General features: G+C 36.3%; 1 pseudogene; it reads right to left on the bottom strand.

Annotated features, from left to right (window-relative positions):
- Window positions 1–1,351: 1,351 nt before the first annotated feature.
- On the bottom strand, window positions 1,352–2,168 carry LOC143561199 (F-box/kelch-repeat protein SKIP25 pseudogene; annotated as a pseudogene).
- Window positions 2,169–12,587: the final 10,419 nt, after the last annotated feature.

Genomic DNA, 12,587 nt, shown 5'->3' with positions numbered 1-12,587 from the left:
AGTGCCGGTCAATAAATGGATCAAGAACGCGATTCAGAATCATCGATGATATAATTGTTTATGGGGGTATTATAGGCGCTACTTAGAGGATCGTGGGGGGGGGGGGGGGTATGAGTGATGAATTGAGTTATGATGCACCGATTGTGCATAATGATAATCTAGGTTATGGACGGCTCAACAAATAAGCAATTCGTATATACTTTGATCATGTTTCCCTAATTATTCACGTCGGTTAAGCCGCAATAGGAAAGTATAACGCGTTTATTGATTCAATTTCCATATTTCTAGCGAGAATTGAGGGCCAAGGCATTCCAATTGTTAATCGGGTTCGCGAATAGGATACCGGGTTTGGGTTAGGGCTGGATCCGAATAATAATAATAATATAATAATATATATAGTATTTATAGTTTTAGTCCCTTAAGGTTGAGGGTGAAAACACTATTGGGTAAAAGTTTAGTATATGGTTAATTTTGCCAAAATATGAAAGTTGTAGACATGTCTTATATAATTAGTTATATAAAAATATAATAATAGTTTAATTAACTCGATAAAGCGATAAAATTTACCGAACATCAAAATGGGTCGGTTTTAAATAAAAATATTAATTATGAAAAGTCCAGGTTGTTACACGGTACGTGAACGATCTTCGGATATTGCACGTATCGCCAAGGATAGTGAGTGCCAAGTGGTTTTTAGTGTGTATGAATGCTATGATGTGACTTGCTTATTATGTAAATGATATGAAGCGTTTTGTAGACAAGTAGAGGTAGAGTGTGTTAGAAGTGGCAGGAGTCTAGTAAGAGTGTTAGTGGCATGACGATAGTACGTGGTAGGGTAAGCCTATACGTGACTACGTTATTAAAGTGGCATAACGTTATACGTTATTAAAGTGGCAAAGTGGAAAAGTGGTAGGTGTAAATAAGAGGCTAAGTGGTAAGGTGAGCATGTTAGATAGTGGACTACGTGTCTTCGGATACGTATATGTTGTATGTAGTGGTTGTATGACAAGTTGCTTGATTAGTATGCACGCAGGTGAGCTCACTATAGCGTTAGCATGAGGACGGCACATGGCTTGGATTGAACGGCTGGCATGCGAAGATAGAAATAAAGATGTTTAAATATAATGTTTTGTGTTATGGTATCAAAGAAAAGATTTAATGTTTTGTAATGAATTATTTAAGTTGACGTTTCCGCGAAAGTTTTAATTAACTCTGATTGTAAGAACTGTGTATATGAGTAAATCCGACGCTAAAGTAGGGCTACCGGGTACGGGGCCTTACAATCTTCTTCATCATATTTATCACCTTCATCATCTTTCCGGCCACCGGCACCATCACCATATGAATCTATCTAAAACCGCCAACCGCCACCACATCCACCACCACCACGGATAACACACACCCTATATATCACCTCCTCATCCATCGCCGCCGCCACATGCCCTTTAAACATCTCATCCTTCATAACATCCACCCATACATCCACCACATCATCATACTTCCTAAACACACCTTTTAACTCATCCACCATATATATCACCTCCTCATCCATCGCCGCAGCCGGATCTCTCCAACCACCCACCATCCCCTCCGGCATCGGCAACCACTCATCGGAATTCACATCATAAACAACACCTTCTTTACCACCATTAATTATATAAAGCTTCTCTTTTCATCCCACAGCATCAATGGCTTCATGGCTAAACTTCACATCTATCAAAGAACTCATTTTCTTCAAAACCCCATTTGATATTTCACTCTTTTCATCAAAAAGATTCGATTCCCGAAACACCCATTTCTCCACGGACCTTGCAATAGTCTGTGTGAAGTGTGAGCCTATCTCACTCGCGACGACCACGACGGCGCTTGAGACTCCGGCGGCGCACCACCGTCGTGGTTTTTGAAGTGGGGGTCTAGTAGACCAAGTGTTGATAACTGGGTTGAAGATTAATGGGTGTGAAAGATGATTAAGGTGATGAAGATGAAGATGAAGATGAATATGAAGAAGAAGTTGTAGAAGACTATGAATATGGTTTTTTAAAGACGAAATTCAAATGAAATTCATCTTTGGAGATGAATTTTAAAAAAACATAAAAACCATCTTTTTTGAAAAGTCACGTTGCCGATAAAACAGCTTGAAACATCACGTTACAATTGGTTTTCTTCATGTTATATTTGATGACAAAAATCACGCTTCAGACAGATTTGGGATGAAAAATAGCGTGATAGGTGGGAATGGAAAACACATGGCAGTTTTTTATTCGTCCACGAAAACTCACGGAGAATCTCAAAAACTCACGAGAACGTTAGATTTGGTGGGCTATTTTTGGAATTTGAAATCTCACGTGCTATATTGTCTTTTCTCTCTCATCAAAAGAGCTATTTAGGTAATTTTCTCTTTTTCAAATGTTCACACGTTGATTAGACATTGACTTGACTCTACTAATCTTTTGAGATTATTGTGACATGTGTGACTCATTTGTAACAGAAATCTTTGGTCACTTAAACTTAAGCATCCTAAGGAAGTTTCATGGCCTAAGATAATATATAATAATATCATACATTTCTAAACCTTAAAGAATAAATTAAGACACACAACGCAAGTCATGTTAAAAAGAAAATTAAAGGTATATAAAGGGCCAGCCTGCAACACCCACCATCCACTGAAAAGTTGGATCTTCTACTACATGTACCTCTTGTGGGACCCATGCACGTGAAAAACACTAGAGGGAAGATGTGTCATGTGTGTGCTTATGATTAGTCTCCATTCACTTTGATTGATATTATTAAAGCATACGCCTATTCCATGTAGAGGTTATTGTGGTCAAATCCAGTTGGTTTATAAGGCTGAGGGGTGTGGGGCTTCAGCGCGGGCGCGAGAGCCCCTCCGCTCGCGCCCCCCCTCCGCTCGCGCCCCCAGGCGCGAGCACCACACCACCGAGGCGCGAGAGGGGCGCGAGAGGGGCGCGAGCACGGGAACCAAGGCGGGCGCAAGGCAGGTCGCGGGAAGGCTGAGGCGTAAAGGGACGTGGGAATGCGTGAAAGAGCCGTTGGGAGGAGAAATGAGCCGTTGGGCTTGGATATTTTTATTCAAATAAAATCTGTTTTCCTATATATAAACATAAACCAATTACAAAACCCAAAATCACATACCACACCCAAAATCACATAAAACAATTACCACAACTTCAAAAAAAACCCAAAATCAACCCATCTTCCAAACCCTTTTTTAAAAACATGGCTGGAAATTGGTACCCAAACCTAGATTCAGGTTATAGTTACGACGATTTATGGTCGTCACCAGACCAATCGATGTTTTTTTCGGGGTCGCAAGAAAACATCCGGCTTTCAACCATCCAACATACAACCGTCTCCTAACTTTGTTGTTCCGGAGACACAAGAATCACACGGTGAGGCTACGGGACAAAGAAGACGCGCCCACCGGAAAAAACAAGTTGCAACGGACGGGTCGGGACCGGCTTCGACTCCGAGGACGAAACGGAAAACCACTCCGTGGTCATCGGATGAGAAGGAAGCCTTGTGTCGGGCTTGGATAGTCATTTCTGAGGATCGGCGTTGCGGTAATTGTTTTAACGTTTTTAAAAATGATTTTTAATAAAAAAGTTAAATAAAAAAGTTAACTGGAAATTTAATTTAATTATTCATTTTGCAGACGACTACCAAAAGAGCAAGGTCTTTTAGACAAAGGTTAGGGAGACGTTCTATTCGCTCGTTGGGAGTACAGAGCGGAACGCCGATATGATTTCGGGTCGGTGGTCCAAAATCAGAAAATTTGTCGGCTTGTTTACTAATCTTTTCAACAGGAACGCCGGTCGTATGAGACCAAGTGGCAGTGATGATTTGGCGGTTTACAATTTCACTGTCGAAGAGTGGAAGCAGGAGTGTCTGCGGAGGTATGGGACGGTGAAGACGTGGGACGATGTAAAGTTGTGGGAGAGGTTGAAAAGGTGTTCCAAGTGGGTTGAGCTGGTGGCGCCGGACCATGATGCGGAAGTAGGGCCGAAACGGACTAAAACTAGTTCGTCTGGAGCGTACAGCACTTCTGCCGCGTCGGATTGCCGCGTTGGATTCGACCTAAACATCGCGGGGGAGGAAACGTCTTCACCGCCGAGGAGGCGGCCATTGGGACGGGACGCCAAGGGGAAAAAACCGGCTGAGGGGGGAGCCGTAAACATCGTCGATCTTGTTGAATCCCTCAATAAATTCAACAAAACCATGGAGGTGGTCTCTAATGACAAAAAGGAAAAAAGTCGAATGAGAGATTTGGACTTCCTTACAAGAGACTTCAGTAACCTAAATCCGGTCGATCAAATGCTGATGGAAAAGCAAAAGGAACGTATCCGAAAGAGGTTGATCGAAGAAGACCAAGCCGAAGAATAAGAATAATGTTTTTTTAGTACTTTAATTTTTATTTTATTTTTAGATATTAATGTTTTTTTTTAATGTGTGTTTTTTTAATAATTTATGAGTTTTTTTTAATAATACGTTTTTTGAATATATTTATAAAAAATAAAAAAAAAATCCGCTGGAGCCCCTGCTCGCGCCCCTCCACACCAGGGCCAGGGGCTCCAGCGGGGGCTCCAACACCCATCTTATCTAGTTTCTCTCTCTGCCACACGTCACAATATTATTGGCTGGAGCCCCCACTCGCGCCCCCGTTGGAGCCCCCCACACCCCTCAGCCTAATATGAATCACGTGTGTATGACGTTTAAAAGACATCACATGAAACACGGAATGGTACATAGTCCAAGTGCGCGTTCGAAGTCTTTAGTGGTGTTGAATAATGAATACTACCAGTGTATAGATAAAGATCGTGTGTCGTTTGACAAGAGACAATTAGAGGATGAAAATTGAGGGTTATATTTTTTTTATTGGATGTCAAGAACGAACTGATATAACTCATCAAATCGTAAAACAAACACTAAATGAATATTGAATAACTCTCAATAGTCAATATATTAGAGAGAATATATAACTTAAAACTCCTGATTACACATAACTCGTGTTTCTTTTGATGAACTCTAACTTGGATGCAACTCATGTATTCTATAATGTCTAATCATACATTAATTTATATAGACTTGCCTAACTTGCTAGATAAGACATTATCAGTTATAATTACAAAGCAATTTGGAAACATGATGTAATTAAGAAATATATCCAACTTAACCGAATTGTCAATATTGGTACGACAAGTTCATCGACTTGTGACTTGAAGTCCTAATTACCAACATGGTTTGTTTTAAGACCGAACTAGTTAGACAAAATAGTTTTACAAACAAATTGATTTGGTTAAAAAAAATAAATGTAAGCATCAGTAGGTAGCCTTAGTTAGACGAGTCTGTGTCAATTTTTGGTTGAATCTCGAACAGACTTAAGTACTTAGACCATCTCTATTCACAACCCAACCCAACATTTAATAAAAAAAACTAATTTATCTCTTTTCAACCTGCACAACCCAACCCAATCCAAATTGTTTTACTCTCATTCACAACCCAACTTAAACCAATAATTTTATTAACTTTGACCGACAATATTTTTGTTTGTGTTATATAATACTTGATGTAAATATATATGAATGGATTGGGGTTTAAATGTATTTTACATTGATATAATTTTCATCAAGTATTATATGACACGAACAAAAATATTTACGGTCAAGGTTGCAAAAAAAAAAGACTTGAAAAGTCAAACTAGGACACTTATAATGGAACAGAGGGAGTATGAGTTATTTAAGGTTGTGTTTGTTTTTGCTTCAGCGCAGACATAAGCTTCTAAAGACAGTTTGTTTAAAATAAATTAATGATCTGAAAACTGTTTTTATGATCTTAAAAAAATAAGCTAATACCACCATCTTCACAATTCTTCAAACTTTTTCACACTTCTTAACATCTTACCAACACTCAATGTCCAATACCACCAGCCACCACCATCGTCCACCACCACTACCGTCAACCACCCACCACCACCACCGTCCATCACCACCACCCCCTTCGGCCACCACCACCCATCGTCCGTCGACACCACCACCACTGTCCGACACCACCACCATCCATCACCATCCACCGTCTACCACCACCACCATCCACTACCACCACCACCCACCGTCCGCCACCACCACCACCACCCACAACAACCGTCCATCACCACCACCGTTCACCACCTACTACAATTGTCTACCACCACCCACTTCCATAGTTCGTATACCACCACTCACATCCATAGTTCATATACCACCACCAATTATTTTAGCAGTTTACACGCATTTAAAGATTTCGTTCTACTGTTATATATATGATAGATAACTAATTTTCAGCTTATGCAGACGATATCCAGTTTATAAAACAAACAGTATTATATTTTCAGATTGCAGACATTCAGACCACATCTTCAGTTGCAGACATGAAATCAGACTGCAGACATTTTTGGTCTTAAAAAACAAACATCACCTAAGAGCATTCTCAACTTATTCTCTAAAATTGTTAAACCCATATAATTTATGGTAAATATTAAGAAAACCATCAAAATCACCTCTCCAATCCATTCCCTATTATATGGATGAGTTGTATGGCAACTAAAGTAAAACATAAATATAGGGACTCAATTTTGATCCATACCATATAATATATCACCTATCCTTCAATCACCATTCACTATATAACAAGACAAAAGAGAAAAAAAAGTAATATAGAATTAATTTATGAATATGAATAGGGAATAAAATGTGAAAGAATTTTAAAAAATGATAGATAAATTTTTGAAATAGTGTTTTTTAGCTAAATTATAGGAAAAATATATGAAATGGGTTGTGAATGCTCTAAATAATTAAATTATTGGGGAAATTAATAGTTAAGTTTTGGGTTACAACCAATTACTTTATGACATGAGGATGAGAACAACTCAAGTTTGGGTTGCAACCTAGGTTGCTTCACCAATAGGTTGTTAACTTAGATTGATGTGAATTTCTTTTTGATTTTTTTAACTACTTCAACTTTTGTCTTATTGACGACCAACCCAACACTAGGTCACCAGTAAAAGTGGTCTTAGATTGGGTTAATTAGGGTTGACATGGTGGGTGACCCCTTTAATTTGTTGTACATATATATATATATATTTATATATATATATATTTATGTCATAACTTAAGATAATTGATTAAAAAAGTTTTTTAGTTTAAATACAGCTATTTTATATACTCTTGTATTTTTGTGTTATTTGTAAATATAGAGAATTAATATGCATGTTCAGGTTAATCAAGTTTACATATTTGATGTGATTAACAGGTTCGTATCAAATTTTGAAATCGCATTAGTTTCAACCCTCCAACTGAACTCATTTTATATCTGATTTAAAATTGATTTAATTTTAAATCAATTCATTTTTGTAAAAAGCCACTTTATTATTTTTATGGGGTGAGACTCAAATACCTTATGAGAGAGCCTTGTGGGAGAATACGAATGTCTTTTGAAAGTGTGAATATTTGTTTCAAACTTTTTGGAAATGTGAATAGTTTATACGAGAGGAAAATATTCCACAAAACAGAAAATTATCAAGTTATGTTATTTCACTACTCTCTAAATTACTTTTTACTTTTAGGTTAAATGTAGTTTGGCTTTCTAATCAACTTGAGAGAATCTCACTTTAGTATTTACTATTTAGAGATATTTTATACATCCAATTAATAGTCATTTTCTATATTTGAATATTATGTTCACTACACGTTAAGATTTCTTAGATTTTGAATGTATATAAGAATTTTTTAGAAGCTCAAATGAATACAAATTCAGGTCACTATCATTTGGAGAGAGAAACATTGAAACATTATTGGGGTCGAGGTGTTTGAAGTCATGTTCTATAATCGTGAGTTAAGAGTAAGGGTAGTGTTTTAAGTTGTAGTGGGGCGGCATCTCATGTCACGTTACTCAATTCAACGTTATACACCGTTAAAGTGGGCACTAATGAATGGTGGCGGGTAATGATGGTAGAAGCATGGTGGGCGTGAGGGGCAAATAAATCAATGGGGGAGTCTATTTCAAAGGCCATATATCTGTCGACCAATATTTATTTTTTTTAAATAAAATTTTATTTTTAAACCTCCATAAACAATACCCTTTTATCATTTTTCTATATACATCTTTCATTTTGTTTTTCTCTGAGATCTTTTTCGTTCATCTTTTAATTTCAAAACGACCCAAACAACCTATTTAATCCAAACTTCTTTTGCCATGACAACACTTATAGCCTTGTTATGGACACCCAACCAACGTTCCACAAACATGATATATAGAGCAAATGTTTGACACTTTAACCAGTCCAACAAACACAACCAGGAAAACCCAAAAGACTACTCGTATTTTGAGAAAAATAAATGAATTCCAGAGTTGAAATTCTTGCAAAGAACATGTATTATTTAACCGGACATGCTCGTGAAATCTACTAAAAAAACAAGTCGCAATCAAAGAAAAATATAGCAACACTTGTAAATTTAGTATTCTCAGTCGTATTTTTATGATATTTTTAGTTTTTTTGTTTTCATTTAATCTTCTTCTTTTAGTATTTAACTAAAACCATAAATTTAAATAAAAAACAATAATTATCAAATGATTAAAAAATCAGATAAGCCATTACACCCTTTTGAGGGTTTAGTTAATGCTTTAACACACAAAATATTTAATAATAACTTTCACAATATTTTTAGTGAATCCATTACACTTATTCTTTATATTAAACTTATTTTTACATCATTTTTAAAATATTTAATTTTTATTTAGATTCAAATGCTTTAACACACAAAATTTTACATTACCTCACGCTTGCAAAGATTTGAACTCACTATCATATTTATAAACAAGGGCAGATCTACATACAACTTTGCAGATTCACGAGAATCCACTGAGTTTCGGATTTTATAAAAAACAACTATATATAATATGAAAGTAAACCCACATATATTTATGAATGTATCCATAAACAAAATGAATCCATAATCTGGAGGTAAACATTTTGTATTTCGAATGTTAGATCCTGGGATCAAATCACTTTTCAGTTGTTCTTCTTTTTTTTAAATTGTTAAGATTCATGTCCTCGTGGAGTCTCTTGTTCAAACTAAATCTATTAAACTTTTTAGTATGTTCATGTCCTCCATTCTTTAAAGGGTTTCGTTTGAAACATGAAACTATTTTTTTCATGGTTGATGATAATCTAGCAGTTGTTCCAAAATTATCCACAATGAATAAAACAATGGAACTAGAACATGATATAAATAAGAGTAGTTAAATGTTATCATCAAAGACATAGAGCAAGGGCACAAAATTTCTATATCGCTTTAGGCCCCTCAAAACAATTGAGCCGCCCTGCATACAACAGCCTGCAACCACATCATTCAACTCCATCAACCCCCAACACAGCCACATCGTTCAACGTAATTTCTAATGACGATGTTTTTTTTTGTTATTGTATCTTATTTTAATTATGTGATAAATCTTAACCGACGAACCGACCCGAATAATGAAACTACTTGAAAAAATTCCTGAATCACCACTATGTATAAACCCATACACCATAAATATATACCACATGACAACTAGGTGACTACCAAAATAAATTAGGTTTACAAATTTATGTCTACCTTATTTCCAAAACACTATACCGCTAGCGCAAATACAAAGACGTGGAAAGTTTGTCTGTATGTAAACTCTACGACAAAAACATATAGTTGACAAGTCCATGATTAATAGGTTTAGCGACAAATGATTTTGTATTTAAATCCACGAATTAAACCGTTGGTTGCAATGTTTTATCATGTATGCATAAATGATTTTGACAATTATTGATATTTATATTACAACTGTATAATACAATCACGAAAACAATAAGAAAAAAGAGTATTTATGATTTGTACGCATGACTGTAGGGGTGAAATCAGCAAAGGCAAATGATATTGAATCGCAAAATAGTTAAAAATTATCTCGAGGCTGAAACTGAGCTTATTAGATAAAAGAGTTTGAAACCACTTGGGCTAGCTCAAGTGGCCAGCCAAATGATGGGTAAGAGTTTAATTCCGGCTGGCCTCTCAAGTTCGAATCTTGATGGCGACACGAGTTTTCTATTAGAGTGTCTCTTTCCAGAGAGCTTGCTCTTATAGGCGGACAACTCCTGTCAAGTGGCAGGGGGCTAGAAATTTTCTCGTGGAACGCCTAGCCAAACTCGGATGCTAAGCGTGGGCCTGGTTAAGACATCATAGTCTTGGCCCGAGTGGGGCGGTTGGGGCTCTCTCCGAGAGCTGTGGCTGATTAATCAACCACTATGAAAGTCACCGTTCAAAAAACAAGATAAAAGAGTTTGAGCTTAATCTCCACAAAACAAGATAAAAGAGTTTGAGCTTAATCTCCACATGTGGACTTTAACTATATTCGTTGAGCTTAACTTAGACTATGATTTACATAGATATACTTAGGGGTGAGCAAAAAACGGTTCGGAACCGTTAGAACCGAGAAACCGGAATCGAACCGGTGCCTCAGAAAAGCTAATGTGTGTACTGGCTCGGTTATCGGTTCTCAGAATTTGCATTAAACGGTTCCTGGTTCGGTTCCGGGTAAAACCGGCGGTTCCAGACTTGGAGCCGAAGAACCGGAATATTCAAAACGTTATAAATAAATTTACCAATCCCCATTTTTTATAGAGTAACTTATTAACCGGCATCCATTCAATCAGTTTTTAATTTAAATCTTCTTTCTTTACGTTCAAGAACTAGCAACCATGATCAATTTTGATTTAAGCTATCAATGTAATTTAATATAAAATGATATGATCTACCATTAATCTATCGTTGCTAATGATTTATTTAACTTACACACATAGGTTTTAATAAAAAATATAACGAATGTTCATGTTGTAAACTAAATTAATTTTACCGTGAAAGAAGACATACAATTGTATAAACTTGTTTTGCAATTTGCAAAGTTTGCATAACTCATTTAATAAATAAATGATCGAACCGGTTCTATCCAGAACCGATTAGCGAGAACCGGCTTTAGCCGTTCTGAAACCGAACCGGTTTACTATAATAGGTTCTGGTTCCGGTTCTATTTTTCACTCATTTTCAGTTTCGGTTCCGGTTCAGTTCTCGTGGTTCTGAACCGTTGCACAGCCCTAGATATACTATTGTTTTATTCTATATTAGAAACATCATCATTAAATTGGGTTAAATTATTACACAAAGGAAGACACAATTTAAAAGGATGAAATGGATTTATGAAAAAAAAACCCTAACAAAGTTAATAATAAATTAATAAAAAGATTATAACTCAAAAACAAAATCAAAAAATAAATAAAAAAACTAAAATGTTTCCACCATTTTCCTCTTTCTCAATATATATATATATATATAATAAAAAGATCATAGTATCTTTTTATTTAACATTTTTTCCCTTCATTGATTGTGTCATTTTTTATTAACATAGTGTTTTTTCTTAATATTGTGTTATATCTTACTCAGCATTGTGTTATGTTTTGCGATTTTTTGGCCATTGCTAAATTTTTACATTTCTTGGCCCTTCTACTATGATAATGAAACTTTTACTGCAAAACTTTTAACGTAACAAATCAAAACGATACCTACCGACTTCTTGCCTCAATTCATGGTACCTTTTAAACATCTAACTCATTATCATACCCGACGTGACATGATGGTTCAATTACTTTTTATAGTTGTATAAAAAAGAGAGTTATTAAGTAACATTTGTAAATAAATAATAAATTAAGAGTTGTGTAAGTTCAAAAAACTTCAAAAAGGCTACCCATTTTGTCAAGACGCCATAGACGTTATATGGCCACCTCAACAAATGTTTGCTCGTTAAACCACACCGCCAAATCCAAGGAGCGCCAATGGGTGACACCCCTTCCCGTTGTTTGACTAATTAGAAAAATCCGCACGACCCCACTAATGGGGTAGAAACTAGTTACTCCAACACCTAAATTAACGAAAAACTAGTTATTCTACGTGACAGTTTCGTAACATAATGACTAGCTTTTACAAGTCATCCCACAACATTAAGCTGTGTGTTGTGGGCATTCAACAGAGCCGCGAACGGATGAATTCATCGTATCATATTGCGCCACAAGACGCTGACTGGTCCTAACCCTTCACTCGTTGTTTGCTTCACCCCCGTTGTGGTTTGCTAGCCATTCACGCAAACCAAACCTTTTTCTCCATTCGTTCGCGCTAGCCGGCTGTATTCATTCATTCGCGGCGACTGCTGAAGCGCGGGCGTTATGGTGTGCACGAGCCAGGTGGCTAAATTCATCTGTTCGCGGCTCTTTTATGCTCACAACAAACCCTACAACAAATAGGATAATAGAAATTAAGAATACATTAATAAACAGAAAAAAAATGTTGTAAACACAAGGATGTGTGTTGAATTGTGATTGGGTGAAGCTTTTAACCAAACTTGGTGAGTTGACGAGTGCACTTTAGACTTATACTAGCATAAAAAAATATATAAAACTCAATAACTAGAAAATATTTTAGCTCCAACATAACTTTATTTCCCTATATAAATACACA

The sequence above is a fragment of the Bidens hawaiensis genome, unplaced genomic scaffold, assembly GCF_021521415.1.
Source record: "Bidens hawaiensis isolate Kalapana, Puna unplaced genomic scaffold, B.hawaiensis_p1.1 tig00020612_1, whole genome shotgun sequence".
In the NCBI taxonomy this organism is placed as follows: Eukaryota; Viridiplantae; Streptophyta; class Magnoliopsida; order Asterales; family Asteraceae; genus Bidens; species Bidens hawaiensis.
This window is presented reverse-complemented; position numbering and strand designations above follow the sequence as displayed.